This window comes from Marmota flaviventris, chromosome 16 (genome assembly GCF_047511675.1).
Source record: "Marmota flaviventris isolate mMarFla1 chromosome 16, mMarFla1.hap1, whole genome shotgun sequence".
NCBI classification, from domain to species: Eukaryota; Metazoa; Chordata; class Mammalia; order Rodentia; family Sciuridae; genus Marmota; species Marmota flaviventris.
In genome coordinates this window covers 13,121,474-13,149,318 of record NC_092513.1, presented here as the reverse complement: position 1 = coordinate 13,149,318, position 27,845 = coordinate 13,121,474, and the positions used below count along the sequence as shown (strand labels likewise).

Genomic DNA, 27,845 nt, shown 5'->3' with positions numbered 1-27,845 from the left:
AACCTTGACTTCTAAGATTTGGCCTTTTAACCATTTAAGAAATGAAAGGAATTAAATAGCCTGCTGATACATTTTATCATAGCATCTGCCCTGCAATTCTACTAGCAAGATGAGAATGGGTGAAATTCACATGTGGAAGGTAGGGAGGTTGGGAGAGCCCGCTACATTCAGATAAAGTGCAATGAAAATGCTTAGCAACTGTGGCTCAGCAAGGTTCCGAGGCTTGCAAGGGCAAAGCACTTATAAGCATGAGACGAGAAGGATGTTACTGACAAGAACCAACTGATTGGGAACATTTATTCTTGTAAGAGCTTAGTTAAGTGCTCTCACAAAAGGGCTATGAGACACATGGATAGAATGAAAACTGGAAATGCTTTTGGAAGAAAGCTAGTCACCTCTGTGTGGTAAACAGACTTCACTGTCGTAGGAGACACAGGGATTTCCACTCCGATCTGTAGTTAAATTAATACAAACACAGCACCTGTTATTCTATTAATTCCCATAGTTCAGGGCACGCCGGCCTTACCAAGGCCTTAGGTAGTTAGAAACCAAGTGAATGGACCCAATTCCAAAAGAATTTCTAAAGCTCAATGGAGCCCTGCATCAGGGAATGACTTCATGTATCCTTTTCTTCACGTGCGCCCTCAGTGGGTGAAGAGATGCACTCACTCCTGAGTACCCTTCACTTAGCTGCTTATGGAGCAGAAATAATGGGGCTGCTTGGCCCTGAAGACCTGCTGACATAGATGTTGCTTTTTAATCAAAATATAATTATTCTCCCATCTTGAGTCTCTGGGGAGTCAAGGCTCATGCCCTGAGCCCTGAGCTTAGGGATCAAAGTAGAAAGCAATGAGTTTTCAACCACCAATTCTACCTGAAAATTTAGAAAGCATCCTGGGGTCATGGAGACAGACAAGGCTTTGTTTGTGGTGTCCTAACAGGGTTCAGCTCAGCATCTATTCCTTTTCCAGGTTGTTTTTTTCTTCCCTTGCACTCATTATCAGCATTTCCACTGATTCTGCACAGGATGTCTATAAACAGTGATTAAAAACTGAAAAAAAAAAAAAGACATTTTACTGTCTAACTTGAAATAACCTTCCAATACAACAAAAAGTTTAGTTTTAATATAAAAGCTGTGGTCAATTAATCTCTTTGTTTTGTTCTGGAAAGGAACTGGCACATCGAAAATGAAGAAAAATTCCATTTTCAGTGTGTATTTTACCAGGCTCACTGTTCAAAAACACCAGCTCTACCTGAACATTTGGGATGTTATTTGTTTAAACATGTTTGTTTTCTTAGGTGAGCTAAAAATGTTTCCCCCTGGTGTTTCTACTAAGGGACATTTAAACTAAAATAAAAAATAAATGACATGTTTAAAAAGTCATAGTCATCAGAGCTGGAGCAAAGCACAGAAAACGGATGGAGGAAGTGAATTTTAGGACACAAGTAGTAGATTTCCTATTTTAGTTGCTCTAAAAAGATGTGGAAAAACAAACAGAAGGAAAAAAGTACATCCCAACCCTCGTAAGTGAAGGATTAAAACCATTCCTCATATGGAGCGAAGCTTAGAAATAAGTTAATGTATGATTAGAAAACACATTTTCCTGTTATTATACACCAAATTCTATGAACTATAATAATTGTTTAAGACCTCTTATTTGTGCTGGATTTTTTATCCCACTGGTAAATTTTTTGTCCCAATTGAATTTAGAAATCTTAGGGGATGGTGATAATAAAGAAATATTTCTTATAGAAAACTGATGACAATCAAATGTGACTTGCAATTTCCTTTTAAATGAGAAAAGCACAATAAGAATTTTAGCATAGACAGTTTCCCCCTTTGCATTATAGAATCTTTTTATGGGAGGTCTCTGGCTTTGGGAGATCTGTAAATTCCTCAACATTAGGCTAAGTTTCATATATTTTTCTGGGGAGAAGTTACATAGCTCTAATTTAATTTTTAACATGCACACACACCCTTATTAATTTTATACATACATGAATATATATTCACACGTATGTGTAGCTATATGCATACATATACACACATATTCATTTAACTTTTAAAAACTCCATGGAGTGAGTACTATTTTGATTCCCATTTTACAGGTAGTAAGTTGAGGCCTAGCAAAGATAAATGAGTCATATGTCAGTCTATGGCATAATTCATTATAGAACCCAGATTACATACTCTCCAGGTGAGCAGCTGAGGAATGCAGCCAGGACCACAAACCCAAATCATTATTCACACTGAGATACAAAATTGGGACTCAGAGTTTCTAGCAGGTACATCAGTATGCGCAGATGGGTGCAGGCATGGATGTGGAGTTTTTTTGCTTTTGTTTCCTACAATTTTTTCCTGATGCATGTAGATGGGTTTCCTGGCAATTCATAGCCTCATGTTCAGTTAAACACCAAGTCATACTTTGCTTTCCTGAGACCTAACTGAAGAATGGGGATTTCATTTTCCATTATTAGCAGTCTAAAGAGGTTCTCTGGGTCTCCTTCAATGCAAGCACATCTCTCTGTTATCTCCACCAAAATACTGAATTTCATGGGATTCTGATAAGAACCATAGAGCATGCCCCTTTACAGAGGTGGACTGTCTGCAATTTCCACCTAAGAGGTCACCTGAAGCACAAATCAAACTTGAGGGTTCTCTGTGTTGACCCTCCACAGAAATCTAACATACTTTGTCAAAATTCACCTTCCTCAAATATCATCTTGTTTCCTTAGACCATTACGAGTGGCCAGCCCTTTAGTCACTTTCCAAGGTTCAGATATAGTTCATTCCCTGGAATCTCAGGAAGCCAAATCATCGGCACTCATGAAACAACATTGGAAAAGAAAGTTTGAGCCTAAGCATTACACTATTTCTCCTTTGTTGAGCCTCATATGATACAGGAAAATTTAAAGACTGTTCATTTGTCAATTGATGAAAAAAATGTCTGTAGAAAACATATTTAAATTAGGCTTCTAAGCGGTGACGACTGAGCACCATCCGTGGTCAAATGAACTCATAGTGTATGGGACTGCCTGCAAAGTCCTTTACATATATTATTTTCAAAAGTTATATTCAAAATATTTAACAACCAGCATGGTGTGCCCCAGATCAATCAGATTAGACTTCAGCTGTGTAAACAACTGCTACATCTGTGCTGGAGCATCCCAGGTGAATGGCTCTAGTAAGTTCACATAAGGTGCCTATCGGTGCTAAATCTTTTACCAGTAGGTATAAGAAGAAAACCAGGGGCTCAGGAAAGTCAAGAGGTAGCCCCTGCCAATCAGCCCAGAAGGGCGGCAGTGATTCAAGTATAAATTTTCTGACTCCTGCTCTCTCTTCCTCCCAATACTCCAGTTGTCCAAAAATGTTCTCATGGAGACTTGGAGCTCACGCATGAGACAGCAAAGCTACAAGGACTACTCAGGACATGATCTACTTAGACACTTTTCTAAGAGTCCCAGGAGCCCGCAGGACTGGTGGACTGTGATCTTAAGCTTTCGGTGGTGCTCACACCTCTCAGAATAACTTCACTGTAAAGGCAGCTGCAACATGAGGTGGGGGGCGGGGTATGCGCTCCAGGGAGTTGGCTTCAGATGATGAAATGAAATTTGACTCGGGATGATGGGAAGATGGGTGAAAATTACCATCTGGGATGGCATTTTTCAAGCAAAGGTGAAGCTAAGAAATGACCTCAGCTTCATCTCGTGCAGTTACTGTTTGGCTGTGTGCCCCCCGAGATGAGCCATTAGTGTGCCTGGTCAGCATTCTGCATGGCCCACAGGCTAGGACTTTATTAAGATGGGGAGCAGTGGCAGGATGGAAACAAGTATTTGAGAACCCCTGAGATGGAATCGTTTGCAGACTCATCAGCATTATCTAGAGTGATGAGACCTGGCCTGAGAAGCTGCGAGACTCATTTTCTCTCCACCACTTTCTGGCTCTATAGGGACTCACTGGGCAGGAGTATGGGAGGCTGATGCAGGTGGTCAGGCATCTGGGACCAGGGTTCTAAAACCTCTGTGTGCTGCTCAAGATGAGATGTCCACACAGCACAGCGTCTAATGCCCCTAGAGGCTGGTTCAGAAAACGGTTGTTGATTGATGAGTGAGCAGGCGACAGAGTCAATGAAATAATGAAAAGCGTTGGTAAGTGAATGAGTGGTGGGTATATGGGTAAGCAGGCAAGGGCAATAATACTCAGTCTTTAGTCAATTGCTGGGGCCACTGTGGCACAATGTACCAAACGTGCCTTTCCTAAGAGCAGGGAAAGGGTTAAATGCTCAGTCACACCTTTGCCTGCTTATGTAATTCAGCCACATGCCTTTCTACAAAATGAAGAATAGCACAAAGAACACTTAAGAAACAAGACCTGATTGAAGGGACAAGTCCCCTATGTGATAATATACTGGAGTCTGATTGCAGTTCTCTGAATACCCACTCTGAGCTTTCCAACTGTAGCCAAATCCATGCTGGCCTGGGGGGCCACCCTCCCTACATCCTTACACCCTTCTGTGTTACTCTTTCTTTTCTTGGCTGTAATGAAATACCCAAAGCAAGAAACTTTATAAAGAAAAGAGATTTATTTAGCTTACGGTTTGGAAGCTGAAAGTCCAAGACCAGGTGGCCCCTTCAGTTTGTCCTCTGATAAAGGGCTGTGGTTGATGGCATCACAATGGTGGAGAATACCCAAGAGGGAGAGATCACAAGGCAAGACAGGAAGCCAGAAACCAGGGAGAGGCCAGTCCTGCTCTTTCTACAACACCCTCTGGTAAGAATGTGCTCATTCCGCAAGAGCAGTGCCCTCCCAGGACCTAATCACCTTTCACTCGGTCCCACCTCTTCAATGTCCTACCACCCACCATGCCATGGTGGGGACCAAGCTGCCAGCACAAGACCCCTGAGCACACACTCAAGCCCTATCTGAACCACAGCGCCCCGCCCTCCCCTGGCATTGGCTGGGGACTGCCTTGGACTGGAATCTGCTCAGGTTTTAAATTGATGGCTCTTGGTCCAGAGCCTGGAACCCAGCACAACACAGGTCAATATCTGTCGGTGGGTAACAAAGACATTTTGGCAAGTTAAAGACTTTTCCCCTTCAAATGTTTTGGCTCTTACGTTTTTTAGTGGTTATCGGGAAATCCAGAGGTAAGAAGTAAGAGACGGAGAACTTTCAGAGGGGCTGGTGGGGTTAGGGTAACGGGAATCCAAATAGTTTACAGATTCACCATATTAACGAGGGAGGGCGGGGTGTGTTCCCCCTGTAGAACAGCATCCCTGTCTCCAGCAAGAGATGGTGGTAGATGCCATCCTGCATGGGTGTGCAGCCATATACACCATATACACCTCCAAAGAGCATTTGGTCATCAGCCACTTCCTGAGTCCCAGTGGGAGCTTAGGGAAGAGGATCTGGCCTGTGTTGCTCCAGTCTTGAGCCGAGTCCCCTGAGCAAGAGGCCTCATGATCATCAGTTGAAGACCAGGGGCCACCCAAGTGCTGGTCATGGCAGAAACTACCAGCTAGTCACAGTTTATGCTACTTTGTTTAGAAATGACACCGAGTAAGGGATTTTGCCAATTCTCATCCTTGGAAGATCACCCACCACCTGGACACGGCCAGCCGCCGAACAGGAAAGCACTCCAAGATGCCAAGAGACTAAAAGGCTCATAACTGTTGTTTAGAAATGAAAATGGCCCTAAATTATTACCAGCGATGGAAATGTGTCTGGGGGAGGGCGGAACGTTCCGCAGTGGAGTCCCCAGGACACAAGGCGGATACGAATGGTTTATAGATGTGGGCGAAGGTTCTCAGAGCGAAGAATGTCCATTTCCATCAGATTAAAATACAGTTTGGGAAAACAATTACCTGCCTGAGATCCTGGGAAAGTAAAGCTTCCTGGTTTCTCTGCCAGGAAGAGTGACTGTGAAACAGGGCCGAGAATCTCCCAGACAAGACTTTAGAGTTTTATCCAAACAGCTGCAGTTCACCTTTGAGGGCCCCAGACTCACTGGGTCTGATGGATGTTGCAACACCAAGTTCGAGGTCTCCCCAGCCTGGTGCCAAGAGTTGGCCCCAGGGGACAAAGAGAGAACAGTTGCTCTCTTAATCGGAGCAGAAAACAAAACTCCCTCCTCCCCCCACCCCCAACCAACCTCCCTGCTTTGTTGTGAAATTGTCACTGTGCCTTTGAGAAGCGATTAAAATCCCAGCCATGTCAAATTTAAAGGGCAGGTTCCCAGGCAGGGAAGGGAAAGGGATTCAAGGGGGAAAGAACTAGTTGCAGGGAATTTATGGAGGATTTAGGGATCACAAAAGTCACGGGACTTGACTCAATTAAAATTAATGGAAAGGCACCAACACACAATTTTAAAATAATCATAAACTAAAGCGGTAAAGGGTAAAGGTATTCTGGCTTGTTCTCTGCTTCCATTCTTGAGCTCGCTTGGGAACCTCTGAGCAGACTTCCTGAAGCTCAGCATGGGTGCCAGGGGCTGTTTCTGCCTACTTCCCTGCTCTTAATACACAAAGATCTGCCACGGAAAGTGGGAATGAATGGTTCTCCCAACTTCCTATGCTTCCTGAGGGCGGGTCAGGTGCCCAGCAGAGTTGCTGGTGGGTGGGGTAAAAGAAAGGGCACCTGAGTTCTCAAGGCACGCACCAAAGATGAGGAAATTTGCAACAGGCTTTGAGAAAGTTGCCAGGGTTTGGAAGCAACGGCAGATTCTCAGACCCACAGGACACCCCAACTTTCAAAAAAGGTTGCGCTGACCCCTCCGGACCCACAGGTCTGCCTCCAGACCTTGGAAGTGACTGAGCCTTCACAGGCTTTCTCCTGTGCTGCATGAAGGCCATGAAAGATGGGGACTCTGGGGGTCCTGATCCCATGGCTCCCAGACAGCCTCATGATGGGTGTGGGAGGGAGGCCAGGGGAAGGCCCAACTGTACCTTAGGGAGGGAGTATCTCTCAGCAAGGGACAAATATAATAGTGGCCTTTGGGTGGACACTGACATGGAAAAAAATACACCTTGAGTGAAGAGACCCTGGTCAGGGTGGCCCTTCCTGGATTCTAAGGCAGGGCTAATTATAGTGCCTAGCTCCTGGGCCGGGGCCCTCATAAAGGTGAGCTCGGCATGTAGGTGATGCTCAGTAGATGCTCAGTAAGGCCTCCTTACTGTTGCAAGCATCCTCCTTTTCTGATCATTCATTCAGCTTTCTGTTTTCTCACTTGAAGAGATTTCTGCATTTTGACAGCTGTCATAATGGGGTTGTGATGGATGTTTAATATACATAGTTTCATTCACGAGAGACTTGGGGTCCCCAGCTAAATAAGCACGTGGCAATCTGTGCTATCAATTAAGCACAATGCTTGACATGTTTCAAAAAACTCTTACATTTCTGCGACCTTTCTTCTTTCTTTCCCCTCTTCTCCTGTCTCAATCCACTAATACCCCTAGCAGATATTTAATGAACCTTAGACAGATTATGAAAAATGAGCTTTAGTTGTATGAAGATAAATGTCATCTAGTATAGTTGCTCTTCTGAATCAAATGCTAGCACCTTGGTCTAATAGCAAAGAGAGAGATTAAAACCCTGTGACCAAGCAGAAGCCCTTGGTGTTGCTAGGAATTCCTGTTCTTAAGCAAAAATTGCAGCAGGAATCCCCTGCCCGCTTTGTGAAATGGAAAATAAAGGGTTTCAGCTCCCTTGCTCGACAGGGGCTCTCCGGCAGCATTTATCCCCCCTGGAGAGAGGAGGAGGAGGGGGCAGGGGCTGTCCACCCCCCTCAGGCTTAGTCTCCTTGGTGTTCCACTTTCCCAGGCCTACCACGGCAACAGAACGATCCACTGCCAGCCTGCTAAGTGACTGTCCTTGGTGAGAAGTCTGTCTGGGAGCAGCAGTAGGGACCGTGCACTGAGGCCACATTGTCTGGTAGGTGAGTCTCTAATCAACACTGCTAGTGCCCCTCCTAGGGACAGGGTTCCTTGACTCGGCGTCCAGGCCTTGGGAGCAGGGCTCCTGCAGTCGCTGTGCCTAGGGCAGACACATCCTTTTTCCTATTATAGTTACATCAGGAACAATAAGGAGTCAGTGCACCGAGGGGCCTGTGGGCTCCTGTGGACCAGCGTTCTCACGATGCCCAGTGAAATGTGTCAATGCACAGACCCTTTGATTCATTGTGATCCACGGGGCTTTTCATGCCTTTAAAATAAATAGGAACCCTGAGAAGGTGCTGTGTGTCACCAGAGCTGCTAATCAGGGCTCTAAATGAAAAGATGTCGGGGGCAATCAAGTAGTTTTTTTGCAGTTTGAAATGCAAACGTCCTCGCCTTCTTTGGCGAGGTGCTAGGTTACTAATTTGGAGGATGCCAGTTTTAGAGTTTGTCTCAGTTTGACTTGTAAATGAAAGGTGGAACCTCTCTAAAATTATCCCACTGCGTGGCTGCTGGCCCCAGCCTGCCTCACAGAACCCTCCTCACCAGGCTGCGGTGGGACGAGTCCACTGAAGTTATTAGAAAGAGAAATCAGAGGTGCAGAGAAGCCCTGTCAGTTAGGGAACTGCTCTCTTAGCTTCCTGTCCCACCACCATTTGGCCCCTGCGGCTTTCCGTAGAAAGGGTCTCAAGTACTGGGTGTCTCACAATCACCTGAGGATCTTGGGAAAGCCCTGATGCTGTGGCCCTTCCATGTGTCCAGGCCTCTGTGTTTTTCAACTCTCCTGAATCAACATTTCAGAACCACTGCCTTTCAGGACAGCAGAGAAAGTACTGATGGAAAGAGTGGGTAACATTTGTTTTGAAATAGAGATGTAGATTTCTTCTAATGCTCATTAAGCTGCCATTTGCGGAACACCTGGCAGGTGCCCACCTTCACTGCCACTCTGTCAAGTCTGCAGGACAATCCTGTTTTGTCCAAGAGGAGCCAGAAGCTTAGAGGGTCAAGTGAATCAAGCTTCGTCGCTCTGGCTGGGAAGGTGTGCATGTGGGGGAAGGCCAGCCACATGCAGGTCGGACATCAGGAATGCTGCCCTGGCCCCCACTTTCAGTGCCCCTTGGATTCCTTGCACTCAGGTCCACGGGAAGGGGCTGGGTAAGATGGGACCCTTTTTCTGGGGAGCTCTGGGCACTAGCCCACTGCACCATGCCTCCTGGGAGCCTTTGGTTTCTTCTTCTTCCCGGCTCCATTCTTTCCCTCTTATCTTGCTTTGCCTTCACCCTTTTTCTTTCCCCTTGGAGCAGTTACTCTGAATCTTGCCAACACAGAAACCACCTGGGGAGTTCTGGGTCGCATCTCCAGGGAGTGTGGCAAACCGGTTTGGGCTGTGGCCTGGATATCAGGCGTTTTCAACACTCTGTGAAGATTTCAGGGCAAATTCCAAGGCCAGGAGACACACCTGTCAGCCACAGCCTGCAGAAGCAGGAGGTCATCTGGACATGCCCAGGTCAAAGGGGTGCTGACCACCAGCCCACTGGTGTAAACAGGGCACACTACGGAGCCCCACATAATGCCCACATCAGCCCAGTACATCAGCTGCACACTGAGAGAACACCTGGCTATCACCCCAGAGAGCAGGGATCCCAACATCCAATGGGCTCGATGCATCTGTAACTGGCCTCTTAAGGGATTCTGGGAAAATATATTATGCTCCTTTGGGATCAAGGGACATCCATGGGTGGGCGACAGGAAGGAGAGCAGCTACCACAGCTGCCCTGTGCACAAAACAGCCTCCTACAAGGAGTGGCTGGGCAAATACCATTCCCCCAGTGAGATCCATGCCATAAACTAGACTATAAAATTGGCTTCATTGGCTCATTCTGTAAACCAGCTCCCCAGGTTTATTACACACACAAAACACTCATACCCTGAAAAGGACAGAATATTTTGCATTGAGCTCTGCTTTGCCCCAATCTCTTAAGAAAATATTGCAGACCATAATACAACCTCATGTCTCTACCTGGGGCATTTACCCAAAGACTAGAACCACTCGTTCCAAAAGGATTCCTCATGAAATACAGACGATAACTACTATCAGGGGAAAGCAGGCTGGAAACAGGCTTCCTAAAGAATCTGAAGGCTTCTGCAAATGTTTGAATTCACGGAATTGCCTGGAGCACTCAGCACCTGGCACGCGTAGGTCACCACTGAACCTCTATTGATGCATAATGAGCAAATCCATGCTGCTGAGTGTGGGCCTAGATCCACAGACAAGGAAATGCTAGGATACTGCTAGGGCAATGACTTAGAGCTTTCCACAGGAGCAAAATCAGCTGGTGAATGAGTGCAGAAGGGGTTAGGGTACTCCCGAGGGCAAGCCACCAGAGAGGGCAGGAATGAACCCTCTGGCACCCACTACCCTTGGCTGTGGGCCAGGAGCAAGGAAGAGAAAGGGAAAATGTATTGTGTCCACTCCTAATCACCCCAGGTGAGGACATAGACCTCCTGCAGGAGCTGGGGTGGAGGGTGCACCCCAGATCCCAGGACACTGCCCATTAGCTGTGCTATTACTGCAAAGAGGACAAGGGGGGCACAGAGCTGATTGGGGACACAGGCCTCGCCTGCTCCCTGGGATCAGGACAGCTGTTTCCCTTGAGAGACAGCTGCAGATGGAGCCCCATGCTGACCACCAACTCTGCTGTGCCTGTGGGCACTTCTCAGGGCTGAAGTGACTTCTAAGTGAGAGAAGTTTCAAAGACACCAAGAAGTAAACCAAACCCGAAAGAGGTGGCTGAAGACAAGGGTGGCATTTGGATCACTTTGCATGTGGCAGAAGTTCAGAACAAAGGGAAATCATGACATCGCTGTAAGCATGGGCGGGGGTTGAACAAACTGTGCAGAGAACAGCATACAGGCCTTTGCAGGCCTGCAGTCAACACTTGCCGGGGAGAAGCCTGTGCTCTCCTTCCCCTGTCTCTGTGTACATTAGACAGTGTCATTTATTTTAGCAGGAATAACTGTGCTCCTCTCTTATCGCCCTATTTTGGGCTTCTATTGAAGGTAGCTCACTGCAGAACACCAACACTCCATTCCACCATGAACGTAGCCTGCCCTGGGGCCCTGCCCCCTCAAATACTGCCATCTCCAGGACCACACAGGCGTGGTATGTAACAGTCAGTGAAGAAAAGAAAAAGTTGCCTTAAAGAAACAGAGTGGATCCTCCTCCTGCAATGTGTGATTGCAACTTGAATGAATGCAAATAGGGACGGCTATGCCATTCAGGACAGACACGTGCCAGCTGTTGGCCAGTGAGCTGGGCGAGCCCACAATGGCCTTGGCCACCTCACTGGGGCAGTCTTAGGGGTACATGTGTGGCATCGTCTGGACATGTGGCATGTGTCACCAACTGCTCTCCTCCTAACTTCTTTTGTTCAGATTCTATACTCCCTGAGGTAGCTCTGAAGCATGTCTGGATTTCCAGACACTTAACCTGCAGAAAGAACGCGACCCTGGCAGGTAAGTGCACACAGTCCAGTCTCCACTTCTGTCATTACAAATGGCACTGTGGTTTGACACCTGTGCAGTGGATGTTTACTGGGAGTCAGCTCCTAAGAGATGAAGCTGTCCTTTGTGCAGTGGACAAATCAGGTCTTCGAGCTTGCCTGGAAGGAGTTCAGACCCCAGTCTGCAGGGAATTCAGCAAATATCGCCATCCTCTGGGGGCTCTTGGCCTTCATCTTCCCCTGGTGATCTCCCCCCCACACACACAAAATTGCTGAAAGTTTCCCATGGCTTCTTTTTGAATTTCTATCCTTCTTGAATGAAGACTGTAGAGTCAGATACAACTGGAGTTTCACAAGTCTGAATGCCTGCATGTGGCTGGAACGGCTCCAAGAGCAGTGGTCCACTCCTTAGCTATGTGGCCAGCCTTGGAGTCTGTGTCACTTGTGACCGGTTCACTCCAGTGGCCATGCAGACTGCAGCCAGGGAGGAAGGTGAACCAGAAAGAGCTTTAGGAGATTCTTACTGTCCAAGAACCCAGGCCGAGGTTGGGGGGACAACATCTATATGACACGGTCAAACATATCCAATGTCACAGATATCCAAGAGCCCAAACAGATAAAGGGATGAGCCAGGAGGGGGGAGTTGATCTTGAAGACTTTCTAGATGAGGTGCTGCTAAGGAAGAGCAGCCCAGTGACAGGATCTAAAGGACAGGTCTTAACGTCACATAGATTGGGTTCGAGTTTCTGACAGCGTGTGATGTCATAAGGGACTGGCAAAGCTAAGCCGGGTGGGAACAGAGTGGGACACCTCAAACTTCTCCCAGGGGGAAGGGGACGTGCTGAGGGAAGACGCGCAGGAGAAAGCCTTCTCCAACACCTGCTTTGGGTGAGCTGCTTTCCTCCCGGTGTCTCATCGGACAGTGTTTATTATCCTTGGCATTTTACAAAGAAGAAACCAAAGATCAAGAAGGTTAAGTAGGTCGCCTGCCGGGCTCAATGGTGCACGCCTGTAATCCCAGCAACTTGGGAGACTGAGGCAGGAAGATCGCAAGTTCAAAGCCAGCCCCAGCAATTTAGTGAGACTTTTGTCTCCAAATAAATAATAAAAAGGGCTGGGGCTGGGGCTCAGTGGTTAAGCACCCCTGGGTTTAATCCCTGTTGCCAGAAAAAAAAAGGTGGGGGTTAAGTAACCTATCTAAAGTCACATCCCTGGTTGGTGGCCAAGTCCAGTAGTAAACACTCATTCTGCATCTGGTGGCATTCTAAATGCTTTGTTCCATTAACTCATTTCAGTTTCTCATCAACTCTGCTAGGTAGGTGCCATCATTAGCCTATTTACTGATGAGGAAAACAAGGCACAGAGAGGTTAAGTAACTTGCTCAAGAACAAGCCAGCTAGTAAGACAGAGCTGGAATCAGAACTCAAGCAATCTGGGCCTTGAATTCGGAATGTCAACCACTGTGCTTTTTCCATTCCCTATGCCATACCACCTCTCTCTGAAGCATGTTGATTAAGAGGCAAAATTGTCAAAACAGCTTGGATGCTTAGGATGAATATTTTAAATATTATAAATCCTGTGCTCATAAGGGAGTGGTTGTTTAATGCAGTTTCTGCTGATTGCTCAGTAATCTATCCAAGACTGTGATGTGCACAGACTATTTTTGTCTCCGTTAATCTACAGCACCATATAAACACTGACTCAACTGGAGAGCCTGGACAATAAATTATCACTAGCCCAAGTGCTAAAATAGCACTTGATTTTCTCTGTGCCTGAGCATGCTATCTATTTATACTTTGCTTACTTCTGTGGAGTTCAAAGTGCTTTATACACATTTCGTCATAGCTATACTTATGTAGATTTATTGTCTTTATTATACACATGTGACTAATGTACCCTCCACTGCTTCATATTTACTATAGGATTCTCGGTTTTCAACTAGCTGTTGAATCTATGGGTATTACTGTTGCCTTTAATTTATAACTACATGGAAGTGTGCTAACAATGAGAAGAGTAGCTCTTTTTATTTGAGCTAAATTCGTTTTATATATGGTAGACCATTCTTCTTGAATATTAACCATATACAAATTTTTCATCCTTTTGCTACAATTCCATTTGTGGCTGACTTTGAACAGAACAGACTTGTTATTTTACTCTCCAAAGAGCAGTGGGCTGTTGTTCTTTTTCAGACTGATATGTGCTTCGGCACACGAGGATCCCCAAATTTGGTCTTCACCTTTTCAGTTTTCATAGGCATGAAACAGAAGGAAAAAAAAAAAAAAACTCCAAAGAAAGGTTCCCTTGACCAGAAGCGGTACACATAGGATTCCCAGACCACAGTACATAAAAACTGGAAAACTAAGTTTATACACTGTCAGCTGTTAAAAGAACCATAGATTTAGCAGAATGATGTAGGACGCATAAAGAGGAATGAAGGAAGAGTTGTCATTTGGGGTTTCTGTCAGTGACATATAAAAATAGCCAATGCTTAGCCCTTCTGTCTTTTGTTCTCTCGTCTGAATATCCCTCTTCATTACCGAAAACAGAAACTTCAGCCCTAAGCATCTCCCTGTTTTTGCAGAAAGGATATTATGCCAACTGTCCTTTTTAATAGCGATCATTTCACTGGCCATGGGTGTCTACGTTTTCATCTCGCCCAAGCGTGTCATTGGCCAGTCTGAATTTAGGAAGATGGGGCAGGTATGAGCAGACATGCAATATAAAACAGAATCATGAATCCCCGCAGTGTCATTAATGGTGTTGGGGGAATGTTCAGAATCAAAGCCATTTATTTTAGGAATGTTCTGGTTCCCCAGTGCTATTGATATGATGAGCCACTGACAAGGACAAGAGCCTCAGCTGCAGTCCACACCCTCATGCAGAAGGTCAGATCAGGGAGCCAGAGCCTCGCAGCTAGACTGATGCCCTGTGTTCTATGCTTCTGGCCTCTGCACACACTGTCCTCTCTTCCTCGATAACAAAACGCCTCTATCATTTCCCTTTCAGGACTCCCTCTAAAAAGCCTTTCCTAAAACAGGGTTGGATGCCATGCTACCTGTGCCCACCCGGTTTCTCCTACTAGGTTGAAAATTCCAGGAGCAACTTCAGATAGAGACGATGTCTCAGTAAGTAGCTGAATGAAATGGTGGATGTTGGACGTGGTCACAGCAGGAGATGGGAGTGCAGCAGGGCCCTCCTGTTATTGGTACTGAACTGCTGCATGACCATCCTTGGTGTAGGCACCCAGTGAGAGCAGTGGGTGGGAATCTTTTAAATCAAAGCCAGGCCAAGGCTAGAATTAGTTCAACTAATAAAACTTACATTACTTGAATGTTTTCAAAAGCAGATCTTGCTTTTTAAATTTTTCTTTGTTCTTTATCTCATGAAAACAAACCATAGTATGGTGTTCTCATCTGAATCAGGTCCAACTCTGAAAAACTGGGGCAGTTTTTAGACGGCATGCTCCACTTGGCTCTGCAAATAGAGTTGGCGTTCACACCATGGAAATGTCAGCAGAATCCGATGGGCTCGAGAAGGTTCCATAAAGCTTCGTGAGGATATGATCAAAGTTCAGAGAAACATGAAGCACAGAATAATTAATAGCAATGGTGTGTGGAAAATGCTAGAAAGCAGTAACAATACCAAACAATCCAAAGTATGTTTCCTGTTGTATCTTCTTTTTTTGAAATTATCTGTTTTAACTGCAAAGCAGCTTCAGGCTCACGAGCGCCACATCTCAGACAGAATGACACATGGAAATGGTCTGTCTCTGGAGTTAGATCCCAGTTTAAACGCGAGCTCCAAACCTTCCTGGTTGCATGACTCTGGCAAGTTCCTGAAAGTGGTGGAGCCGCTGTTTCCTCAGCATCCTTCAGGATTTTGTGAGGTTTACAGAAAACTTATGCATTTAGAGCATATTGGGGGTTGGATAAGTACGACTGGTGCGATCACTACTGTCTCCAACAGTGTTGGAGAAAATAGGGCAGCATCAATTTGGGAATTATGAACAGTCCTAAGCTGGATAGAAGTTTAGTTCTATAGTTGAAAAAGCAAATAGAATGTAACCTAGGAGACACTCAACAAACAGGAGAGTGCAAACTTGAAGAATTTAATCATGCACATTCTATAAGCAGTGTTTATATAACCTTATTAATTTGTAATAATTATTAGTTTTAATTTATGACTCATAATTAAATTATATTAAACAGCATATTTACATGCTGAAAATCTTACTCACATATATGTACATATATGTTTATGATTTTTTTCTCACCATTGAAATCATATAATCCATATAGAGTTTAATTTTTTCACTCTAAAATAGGGCAGGGCACCTTCTATGTAAATTTATATATGAAACAGCAAGGAAAAAAAAACTCCAAAGAAAGGTGATCTATGTGATATATATATATACATATATATATATCACATTTTCCAATAACTGCATTTTATTTCATAATATCAATTTACCAATTTAACTAATCTCCCATAGAGATATTTCTTTTTTTTTTTTCCATTTTTTTTTTTTAACCAGGGATTGAACCCAGAGGCACTTAACCACTGAGCAACATCCCCAAACCTTTTTATTTTTTATCTTGAGACAGGGTTTTGCTAAGTTGCTTAGGGCCTTGCTAAGTTGCTGAGGCTGGTTTTGAACCCTCGATCCTCCTGCCTCAGCCTCCTGAGCTGCTGGGATTATAGACATGCGCCACTGTGCCTGGCTTATTTTATTTTTGCTGCAAAAAAAACCAAATTAATAATGATGGAATAGATGTGAAATTACTGAGTTTAAGATATGTGGACTTAGCATTTTCGAAATTAAGGTCAAACTGTCCTCTAAAATATTTACAACTCATTAACAATATATGGAAAAATAGAGGGGAAAAAAACTAGATTTTTTAATACTTGCTTCTCTTAACTCTGTCCTTCCAGATTTGTTCCGGAGAAGAAGGTCTCATCTGAAGTCATGATGACCAATTTATATATTCTCCCTTCGACATCTACCCTTAATGAAGTAGTTCTTTGCAGTTATCCTCTGTAGATGTTCAATTTAGAAATGTAAACCATGCTGAAGGTCAAAAAGTTTCCGCTTGTCCTAGGTGAGGGACATCAGATTCCTCCAGCTGAGGAGCCCAGGGCGGTGTGGGAAGTCCCCGCTCCCAAAGGTCCAAAGCAACCAACCGATCACAGTTAAACAGATAAAGTGACTCGTATTTACTGAACTCCTCTCCACGTGTCCGGCTCAGCCCTACATGCTCGACACATCACCTCCTGTTAGTCTCTGTGCCTGTGCGGCCTCGCGGATTGCCTGATGAGGCCTGGGAAGAAAGATGGGGTACCCACCCCACCAGCACCTCCAGCAGAGAGCCGCTTTCATCAGCAGTAGCTGGGAGGGCAGGCTGGAGGCCTGTTATCAGACCCAATCCCTACCAACTGTCATTTCCGAGATAACTGATGTTCTCCCTGATGCCCCTGAGCTTGGTGAGATCCTCAAAACCTTCAGGATCAGTAAAAAGATAAGCATGTGTTCAGTGTAGTTTTGGTGTCAAGGTCATTTGGATTCTATAAAAATTGTCATAGGGAAGGGGCCTATTGAATATCTCTAGATTAAACAGAATGTTGAATTAACCAGAATACCTCACTCTTCTAGCTAACTGTAATTTACTGTAGGTAAGATAAACTGGGATTTGCCACATTACTCAGCCCTGACCTCACCACCAAAAGTTTCTTATGCTTCACTTCACTCTTACTATCAAACTGAGCAAAGGAACAGATGCCCCCTCCCAGGATAAAGAATGTGAAAAAGAGCTATTTCCCATCATCCCCCCTAAAAAGAATCCAATATAAGACTGTTAAATCCACCCTTAATAATAATTTCCAAATTAGCAGTTACATCATTGCGATTAAACAATTAGTTTAGAATGCAAACCTGTATTTTTTATGAGTTGCTAAGCATCCTCTTTTTAAAAAAATATTTTTTAGTTGTAGATGGACACAATACCTTTATGTATTTATTTTTATGTGACACTGAGGATCAAACCCAGTGCCTCACACATGCTAGGCGAATGCTCTACCACTGAGCCACAACTCCACCCCCCTCTTGCTTATTTTTTTTAACAGCATCTTTCCTAAAGTTTTAATGAAACTCAATCTACATCTTCCCCAAAAATTAATTAAGTACAATCCCCAAATAGAGAAGTCCATTCCATAATGTATCAACACTTGGGTACTAACAGTGCTATGAGATTTAAGTCAGCACTAACCAGAGCCCACACCTCCCTTGCAGAGAGCAAGAACACCATTACCACCTGCCCCCTGGCCCTATAAGGGAGGAGGGACTCTTCCCTTTTCCTGTCTGAAGGCCAGGCCCCAGGAGATGGTCCCAGGCCTTAGACACCATGCGACTGCCCAAGCAAGTGAAACCACTCTGGGGAGTCTTTATTTTAATAACTATAAATTCCCTTCATCTGTCTATGACAAAGCTTTGACTGAATTAATTCTATTTTCTAGCCAGAAAATTTTTTTGTGAAGTTTCAGTATATTCAAGCACAGGTCATCTGTATTCAATGGTGTCACTAACCTACTCAAATGAAAAGTGCTTCTTGTGTGTGTGCAACTTACATCCAGCTCTATTTCAGTATCTGAGGTGGGTTTTTGGTGAAGCCCTTCACTGTAGATGTTGTGCATGAGCAGCTGCGTACTGAAGAAGCAAAGCCGTCCCTGGAGTTGAGGATAAGCCCTAAAGGTTTCTGATGCATTAAGTGGAGACTGTGAACTCAGTGCCAGTAAGACCGTAGGCTGGTGCATCGGAGCTGAGCACTGTGATCTCCTTAGAATAGGTTGTTGTGTGTGATTAATTAATTGCTGACCAATCAGAAGTAGCTAAATATAGAGTGAAGTTTATAAAAAAAAAACAAAAAAAACTGGCCTGGACTTCATCTCTTTAGCATTATTTAAAAATGACCTATAAAAGTTGCATTTCCTTTGCCTGTATTTAAGTGCCTGTTTCCTCCATTGGAGTTGATGCTATTCATTCAACATTACCATGTGCTCAGTGCTTGCCTAGGTGCTGGGGCAGTTGTGGAAACCGGGTCTGGCATGATCCCTGAGTTCTTGGAGCTGAAAGAATAAGGAAGCCAAGCAGTAACTGTGTGGTAGGAAAATGCCCAGAGCATAAAGAGAGCGGATGACTGGGTGGTCAGAGGAGCCTCTCTGAAGAAGTGATATCTAAGCTGAGTTGAAAGGCAAGTAGGAGCCAGCCCTGGGGCCTTGCAGGGAATGCAATGCAGGCAGAGCTCGCGGTCCCAAAAGGCCCCAAGGAGGGAGCAACCTGATGTGTTTCTTGGGATTTCAGCCCCAGTGGCCCGTAAGCCATGGGCAAGTGGCCCAAGGGTGAGAGACATGAGAAGGGTGGTGGATCAGGCCCTGTGAGACTCTGGAAGTCAGACTGAGGAGCCTGGACTTTATCCTAAGGGTAATGGGGAGCACTGGAGTGATAAGGTCAATTGCAAAGCATGATTCCTATAACTCTTCTGCAAAAATCCCAAACTCAAGAGATGACAAAGAGAGTAGGAGGGTGCCTGAGGTGCACACGCAGCTCCTGGTACCCCTCACCCAGCAAGCGAGGCTCTGGGATGTGCCGATGGCTACTATGCTCTTGAAATGACATCACCATGTGACATCACAGCTGTAGCACTCACTCACTATTACATCAGTACCAATGTGGTGGGGACCTAAGTCAGCAAGGCCTTCTTCCTCCATCTGGTCTGGCATCCAGACTCAGCAAGCCTCTCTCTCTCACCAAGCACTGCCCCCGTCTACTGTTGGTGTTCTAGACATGCACAAGGGTTTGAGGCCCCAAGCACTGGCAGATTCCATACATCTCCTGGGTAACTGATTCCAGAAACAAAAACAGGGGGAACTATCTCTGATATTCTTAATGAATTTTGAAGAAACAAGGGTGATGGATTCTGCAGCTATATTTTCATGATGTGAAGAGAAAAACTCCCAAATACTCAAGTGCCCTATGATGAAGGTCACACTCAACCATTAACCACCTATTTTTAATAAAGTCAACCACTAACTTCTGAGCCAAACAAAAGGTCGTACGTTATCTGAGAAGCACATGCTATTGTGGTCATCAAATAGCTAATCTGGGGTGAAGTATTCTATGGGAGATGCTTGTTATGAAACTGGAGTGCACTACAGTGGTTGCTGCTATTCAGAACTTAGATAAATCTACATCATTGGTAAGGGGGACCTGGACTAGATTACACTTCAAAATGATGTTTCAAACATGTCCAAAGAAATGTCACTTTTGTGTGTGTGATGAGAGCAATTAACATGAGATATATTCTCTTAAACTTCGAAGTGCACAATACAATACTCTTCATTGTAGGCACAATGTGGTTCTATTGATCTCTTGAAGTTATTCATCCTATATATCCGGAACCAACGAATAGTGAGTACCCATTCCCCCTATAAAAATCATTTTATTTACACTTTTAAGAGTGTAAATAACTGTTAGAGATAACCCACATAAGTGGGATCATACAGTGTCTGTCTTAAGGACTGGCTTATTTCATTTTGCATAATGTCCTCAAGTTTCATCATGTTGTTGCATAGGGAAGATTTCCTTCTTTTTTTTTAAGGTTGAATACTCTATTGTACATATGTGTCATATTTTCTTCATCCATTCATCCATAAAATGACATGAAATTTCTTGAGGTATATTATTATCTTTGGCAAAAAATTTAGATGTGCCTTAAGGTTCTTCCACCAACTTTTCATGATCATATGGTGGTCCATACAGCAAATAAAATGATACAGTCACATCTAGCATGGTATTAAAAAGATCACTGTAGACTGATTTCCTTACTTGTACAAACTCGAGCAAGATACACTATATTTTTAAATTTTGGTTCCTTATCGTTTTTTAAAAAAATAGAGATAACCATATTCATCTTTCAAAGGGTTGTTGAGATGATTCAATGAGATAAATCCAACAGAGCATATGTCAGAGTCACATTCAATAAATGTGAGTTCCTTTTTCTTTAGCCTTCTGCTTCATGGTAGTCCACCTTCATGGCAAGCTAAGAATTTTACCTTTTAATTTTTTGGCCCATTTATCAATACTATCTGATGGCATGTGAGCCATCAAAGGGTGGGGGACTTTTTCTCTGTGCTCATTGTGGTATCTTTAGCACTCAGATAAGTGACTGAGTGACTGCCATATAGGAGTTTCTCAATAAATAGGCAATAAATGAACAAGTGAATGGGAAGTTACAGTGAAACGAGGCTGAATTTGAAGGCCACTTGGGTGAAACATCTGGTATGTCTTCAATGGTAGAGAGACATTTCAAAAGTACATTCAGATAAGCAACCTATAATGCAGCCACCTTACAAAATAATTTATCAAAGCCACCTATTAAAAAGAGACACAGCTCAACAATGTACTATAAACTCAATTAAAGCAACGGGTGGGAAAAGTCTGGTCCCACTGCTGCTGGATCCGCAGGAGGCCAGTGATCCCCAGGAGAGTAGGAAGCACAGTACATAACTCTTTCCTTGTACTCAACTTCAGGCCAGCTGAGTCATCCTGGGGAAGCCACCTGGACCAAGAGTCTCCAGGCTTTTCAACTTGTTTTCCACGATAGTCTGCTGAGCCATACATTGACTCCATTATTCTAGAATAACACAATCCTATTGAGGAGCTACCCCAAACATCAGAGTGGTTGGGAACAGACCAGAGTGGCTCTGAGTGACTCTGGCTTGGGAACAGAAACCTATGTGAGTCAGAAAACGGGGGATCTAGAGCTGGCTGTCCCACCGGCAGGCCTGGTGGCCTTGGTTTCATTGTCTGTGAATCACCAACACAGGTTGTTTTACCCCAAAGGCCCCCCTAGTTCAAGAGCCCCTGCCTGGAATATAGCAGCCCTGGCCAGTCTCCATCCCTGCGGCCTTGATGGCCTGAACAATTACACGTGTGGAAACCACAGATGATAGGAGGGGGAGAAAAATAGAAGGAAAAGCCACCCGTCCCCCTCTTTTCAAGAACAACTGCTCGCAATTGCTCCCATCTGGCACGCCTCAATGGCAACCATTTGCAAGGTTCAAAAACCTTGAACCTTGAAAGTGAAATAAGGAGCTTTATCTTCAAAAGGAAAATTAAAGACCTGGAGCAGACCACTTGGGACCTTTTCATTCCACCTGGATAATGGTGGGTATTATGACTCCATGCAGCAGTGTGTTTTTATGAATAGGCTAACACATACCTTTAGGCTGTAAAATAGGGCTTTAGGATATAACATGTTGATTCAGATACAAAATAAAATACTGTTTGCATTATAGCCTTTTAATGAAAAGCCTAAAAAACATGCCCATTTAATGAATCTCTATTTTTTTAATAGGGCCTGCTGAAAAATGCCTGCTTTAAAAAAAATGTAACTATGGGTGGTCTCACACCTAGCAGTGGCACAAGAATCCTTTGTCAGACCATGTGTCTTAATTTTTGGTATGGAAAATGTGGTCACCATAATTATAACCCAGAGAAAGCAAAGGGTTTTTAAAATTCTGTGCAGGAGGGGAGTAAGAGTTCATTAACGTTCAATAAAACTATAATTTAACCAGCTTTGAGGTATGTAGTAATCAGCATTAAAACGACAGCACTGGACAATTTTCTATGTTACCCTGTGGTACTAGTTAAAATGCTTTATTTCCTCTGGTAGATCTGAGCTCCTTAGAACAAATGCCACACTGCTCAGTCCCTGCAACCTCTATCAAGCCTGGTACATGGCTTGTTTTTTGTGTTCAGTGAACCAAAGAATCTTTCAGGAAAATCACTCAAGAAATATGTCAGAGTCAGAGGAAGTCCATGCATAACTTGTTTAAAAACGATTCTCTTAGGCTTAAGGATATTTCAAATGTATACTTTAAAAGGTTCCCTCACAGAAAAAGTTCATTTGTGCAGGTTCTGAAATGAGATTTAGCCAAGTGAAGAGTCAATACTAATTAAATATTGATAGAAGAGGACGGGGAAAGTTTGGTTGTGTTATTTAATTGCTTGCTTACTCAAACTGGCTTCCTGATTGACAGGCATCTTTCAGGCCGAACCACCCGCGCTGGAGGAGGGCACTCAACGAGGTGGCTTCTCCCTCTCTATGGTCTTTTTGGCTTTGAAATGAAAAGATCAAAGCCCAGTGAGTCTATGGAAAATTAATGAGAGCTGAACACCGCACGCAGTTAATATGTTTAGTTAACTCGGGCAGCAAGAAAGGATAACACGGCCCTCATCACACAGGACAAAACACAAAAGCTGTTATATACAATTTTTGTTTGTTAATTAAAAATAAATAACAAAGGGGGAAGCAGAGAGTGGCAGTTTCCCACACCTGGAAACATCACAGCGCTGTGGATCCTCTGCTTGGATTTCCCAAGTTTCTTGAATTTCTTAATTCCACGCTATAACTTCTTTCCCTCTAATCATGAATCTATTTCAGAAATGCCAACACTTCAGCATCAAGCCTCCATCTCCCCAACTGCCTCTCACCACCAGAAGTGGTTAAAAAAAAATTCTTACATCTATCTTCTTCACAGGTTTTGACTTCTTGGAAGAGAAAATAGGATGATTTATGCACAGGTGAGAAAAAAAATGCTGTTTTCCTGAAATAGATTAAATTGTGGCTTTGCTGACACATGGCCACCAAATCTATGTGGGTTGAAATAGATTTCCATGTGCAGTATGGGCTTGGGTCCTTGTGAGGATGCTGGAATGCCAGGAGCCGGGCCTTCAGAGCCCAACCTGGCTCAAGCCACCCCAGCACGTCCTAGTGCGTGCAGCCTTGATGGGTGGTGTCCTTTCTCTGAGTGCCTGTTGCTTTGTCTGAAAATGGGAAAGTGCTCATACCTGCTCCCGGCTGTCAGGGCTCCAGAGAGCAAGTCAGGAGCTCGGCACTGTGTCTTTCCCCTAGAGACTCGCTGCCTTGTGCTACTTCTCTTCCCATCTTCTGCTGCAGTTTGTCCTACCTGGAACATGCAGGATGCAGCCGAAGCCAAACTGTCCCTGAGTTCTCAGTGAAGTTGCTGTGGTGCGGCCACCTGAGAGGAATCCTGTGTGGGAGGCATCCGCCACCGCTACAGCTGGCTTTTTGTGTGTTCACAGCAAGTAAATCAGGTGCAATATCACAAACAGGCAGGAAGGAAGGAAGGAAGAAGAAAAGAAGAAAGAAGGAAGGAAGAGAGAGGGAGGGAGGTGGAGGGAGGTACTAGTCAGTCTCCCATCCTCATCCTCAGTCAGCACCAAATATTTTAAATTCAGAGGGAAACCGTTATCAGCCAGCTGTGGAGAGGTGAAGCGTACAGCCTGAGAGATCATTTGTTGGTTGGCAAATGGGTGTGGAAGGCAGAACAGAAAACCAAACCAGCAAAAACACTCAGGTTCTATTGTTCTTCTAGCTCAGGGTGGTGTGGAATTTTCTCCGTGGAAAATTTCTATGTTTTTTAATATTGTATCATAAGGTGGATTTCATTTGCGCTTGCAGGTTATTTGGTCTTTATTTTGCAACAAAGTAGTTATGTTTGCTTTCCTAACAGCAAAGGAGCTGCAGGTTGCAGAAGGAGAGAGATGTGGAAGGAAGGGTTGGCATGGCTGTGCCACTCACACTAAGGCACTGACAGAGACACAGCACACACACATGCACAGCATGGCACGAACGCACAGACATGCACATGCAGATATGGACATGCACACATGGACACAAACACAGAGCATGTGCTATCGCACAGAGCACATACACTCACACACAGCAAGCACATACACAAAGAGCACAGACGCTGCATTTGCACACACAGACACTGACACAAACACAGTGTACAGACACCTAAGCACACACACAAATGCACACACGCACTAACATGCAGACATACACAAGCATGCACAGACACACACACACACACACACACACACACCCAGGTTCTCATGGGCGTGTCAAAACTGGACTCATCCCACTTCTGTGGTATGGGGGCCAGAATCACTTATCTCCTCTCCCCTTTTCTTCAAGAAAACTTTGCCAGTGTCCCACCACACAAGGGGTAAATAGAGCAGTAAGAACCAAAACTCAAAACAACACACAAACCAAAACAACCACACGCCCCTCCCACACACCATTCTCCAGGCCGTTGGGCTCAGGGTCCCGGCTGCTCCCCGGGTCCCGCCTCGCTCTTTTCAGACAAGCTCCTGTTTTGTTTGTTTGGGTTTATTTTCGCCTTCGCTCTGCAGAAAGCCTCACAGATAGGATGGGCGATTTCATGCTGTATAAACCTCACCTCCCTCAATTCTTAGAATGTAGATAGATACCACTACCGGTATTCTTAGAGTCAGCGTCACTCAGCTTCCCACACCACGCAGGGTGCAGCAGAACCCACATTTCATCAGAATCCTCACTCTGAATTATTTGCAGGCTTTTCTTTATGACCCAGGAAACCAAATGTGAGGCACTGTTTTAGATGCTGATAAAAAGGCTTCTAGAATGTTCTCAGTGGCCGGCAGGACGGTAGCTGATTTCCCAGAAGGGGCAATGATATCTGACCCTGACACCCTGGGGAGGAAAGCCTCTAGACATTATTTTTGTCAGGGGTCAAATTTTTCTGGGACAACAGATCCTGTCATGCATCTTTGAAGGGACTCACAGAAGTTTCTTTTACCTTCCCAGGTAACAGGACACTCAGGGCCTAAGATGACAGGCCTGATGGCGCCCCACGTGACAGCGTACACAGGAGGCTGGGCCCGCTGCTCTCAAAGCTCCCTCAAGCAGGCACCTTCTGTGTCAGTGGGCATCGAGCAGAGAGACCAAGTGAGCAGCAGAGACGCCCCGCCCTCCCCAATTCTGCTGGGGCTGCTGATCGCCAGCTTACTAAAGTGTACTTAAAGACCACTCTGCGGCGGGTGGGCTGGGGCTGGGGCCAGAGGTAGTGCATTTGCCTGGCATGTGTGAGGCACTGGTTCTCAGCGCTGCATATAAATAAATAAAATAAAGGTCCATCAACAACTAAAAACATAACAGAACATCATGGCAGGAGCACATGAAGGAGGAGGTCTCTTCTCATGGTGGCCAGGAAGCATGGAGGTGGGGGGCAGGGTCCCAAAGTCTTATTCTAGGTCACACACCTAGTGGCCTAACTTCCTTCCACTAGGCCCATCTCCTGTAGGTTCCACCACTTCCCAATAGCACCCAGGCTGGTGACGAAGCCTTCAGCACATGGGTATTCCAAACTCATTCACTTAGTACTCCACCTAGACTTAGAGGACCTTGTTCTGCCTCCAAAAACAAGCAGAGGCTGTGCCTCAGTTTACTTATCTCCAAAATGGAGAGGCCCGGACAAGATGTTTTCTAAAGTTACTTCCAGCCCTAACATTTCGCGACTAAATATTTACACAGACTCCCCTCCACAAGACACTCCGCCAGATGCCACGGAGCAGACAGACGTGCAAAGACACGATCTGCACCTCATCCTGTTTACGATGTCATTGCCTGGCTGTGTTTCCAAACTCCTGTCATAGGCTACTTTGACTAGGTATTGCATTTCCATCTTTAATCTTATGCCTCTCTTCAATGGTTAGACATCCTTAATCAAGGGAGCTCACACCCATGTGCACAGGCCCCGCTGTACGTCCCCAAACTCGCCTCCCCTTCGCCACGCTCCAGTATGTTTTCTCAGCAGCCAACACCAGCAGGACCTCACTCGACAGGGACTGTGCTGGCCCGGGCTGCCACATTTCAGGAATTCTAGAACATAGAGTGATCCCTGTAGCTTGCCCTTAAGTGGATCCTTTCTCCTCTCTTCTCCCTCAAGAACAAATGACTTGGCCCGCAGCCTGCAGCCAGCCTAGCGACCTGTTTTAAAATCTGTGCATGTGGGACCTGTCAACATCCAGGCGCAGGAAAACAGGCTGCCCTTGAGCAGAGCAGCTTTGCCGATCAATCATGCCTCAGGGAAGTGGGTGGTTTGTACGCGGGGCCACTCTGCCGTGACCAAGCCCCTATGAAAACGTCTGAGTGTGAATCTAAAAAAAAAGCAACAGTCTACTTTCCACATCCACTGCAGGGGGGCTAAGACAGGATTCATTTAAAAACCACCCTGCCTTCCTGAGGGCTGAAAGCAAGCACATGGGCTTCCAGAGAATTCCTCTGTCCAGACTGACTGCTGACTAAGTTTGGGGGACAGAGCTCTCAACCTAGATAATGAGGTCACATTCGAAAGAGAAAATTCGACGCATATCTACTAGTATTCAGAAATTAGGAATCACTACTTATAACTTTTTAGAAAGGGCCTCCTTGGAAGATATGTGATTCTGATGTACCGGTGTGGCAATTAACAAGTTGAGTAAACTTATGTCATATGAAGCTAAGCCAGAGACAAGATGCAAGTCCCTATTAATGAGATGTGGTTATTGGGAGGAGATCAAGTTTATTGTCACAGGTAAATGTCTTAGCTATAACCTACTAGTTGGGGTAAGTCATGTAATCCTCTAAGCCTTTGAATACACACATGCATGCACACACACTGCAGCCAATTACACCTTCAACTCATTGAACTGGCCAGAGAATTAAGTGAGATATTATGAGCAAATGAAGTGCTTCTATGCTGCAAAGAAATGAAAAGCTTTGTTATAATGCACATACATTTATTCAAATAATATATATGTTACTTTATTCAAAATTATTGACTTTTCTATTCTAGTTTTCCATATTTTTTGTTATTTTAGAAGTGAATTTCTAGCTAATTCAGTTTATATGCATTTATTATCCAAACTCTGCATATTCAAAACTCCCAAACAAATGACAGAAGAGCACAATCTTAACATAACCAGAGAAATGTCACCACAGAAATAGAACAGATAATTGAGAAGGCGTTTGCCCTTTGGTCCAGCGTCTTCTAGTAATCTATGCTGCTCAGAGACGAACTGAGTTATGGACAAGGTTTTATATTGGAGCCTTATCTGCAGTATCAAAAGATTGGAAATAACCAGGTGTCCATCAGTGAGGGCTGGTTGCTCACACCATGTGTGGTGGACAGTTACATCATGACCCCCCATATACGGCACCACCTGACGTTCCTTCCCACGTGGACTCTGGGGTTGGCCCTGTGACCCGTTTTTAACCAATGTGACATTAGCATTGAAATACCACGAAGATAATAGACACTGCCTAGGAAGAAAGGGGAAGGATCTCTGCTAGGCACTGACACAGCCATCTCAAGATGCTCAAGAGGCAGTGTTCAATTAACAAGCTGAGTGATGAACTGGACAAGCTCTATGCTGCTTTTTGTGCATGAAGAGATACTGGCCATGTCCTCGGGGAATTGAGAAACACACACGGTCACCTGTATCAGTGGAGGAAGGAGGTAGTAAGT

At 44.8% G+C, this 27,845-nt stretch overlaps 1 protein-coding gene and 1 long non-coding RNA gene across 2 annotated transcripts in view; one reads left to right on the top strand and one right to left on the bottom strand.

The window, feature by feature from the left end:
- The window catches only part of Bcl2 (BCL2 apoptosis regulator), a 168,444-nt gene that overhangs the window by 41,487 nt on the left and 99,112 nt on the right, over positions 1-27,845 (bottom strand). The gene's annotated exons all lie outside the window — the stretch shown is intronic.
- Positions 22,986-25,486, top strand: LOC117794794 (uncharacterized). Its single transcript, XR_004618661.2, has 3 exons — positions 22,986-23,073; positions 23,450-23,607; positions 25,145-25,486. It is a non-coding gene; the product is annotated as an uncharacterized lncRNA (long non-coding RNA).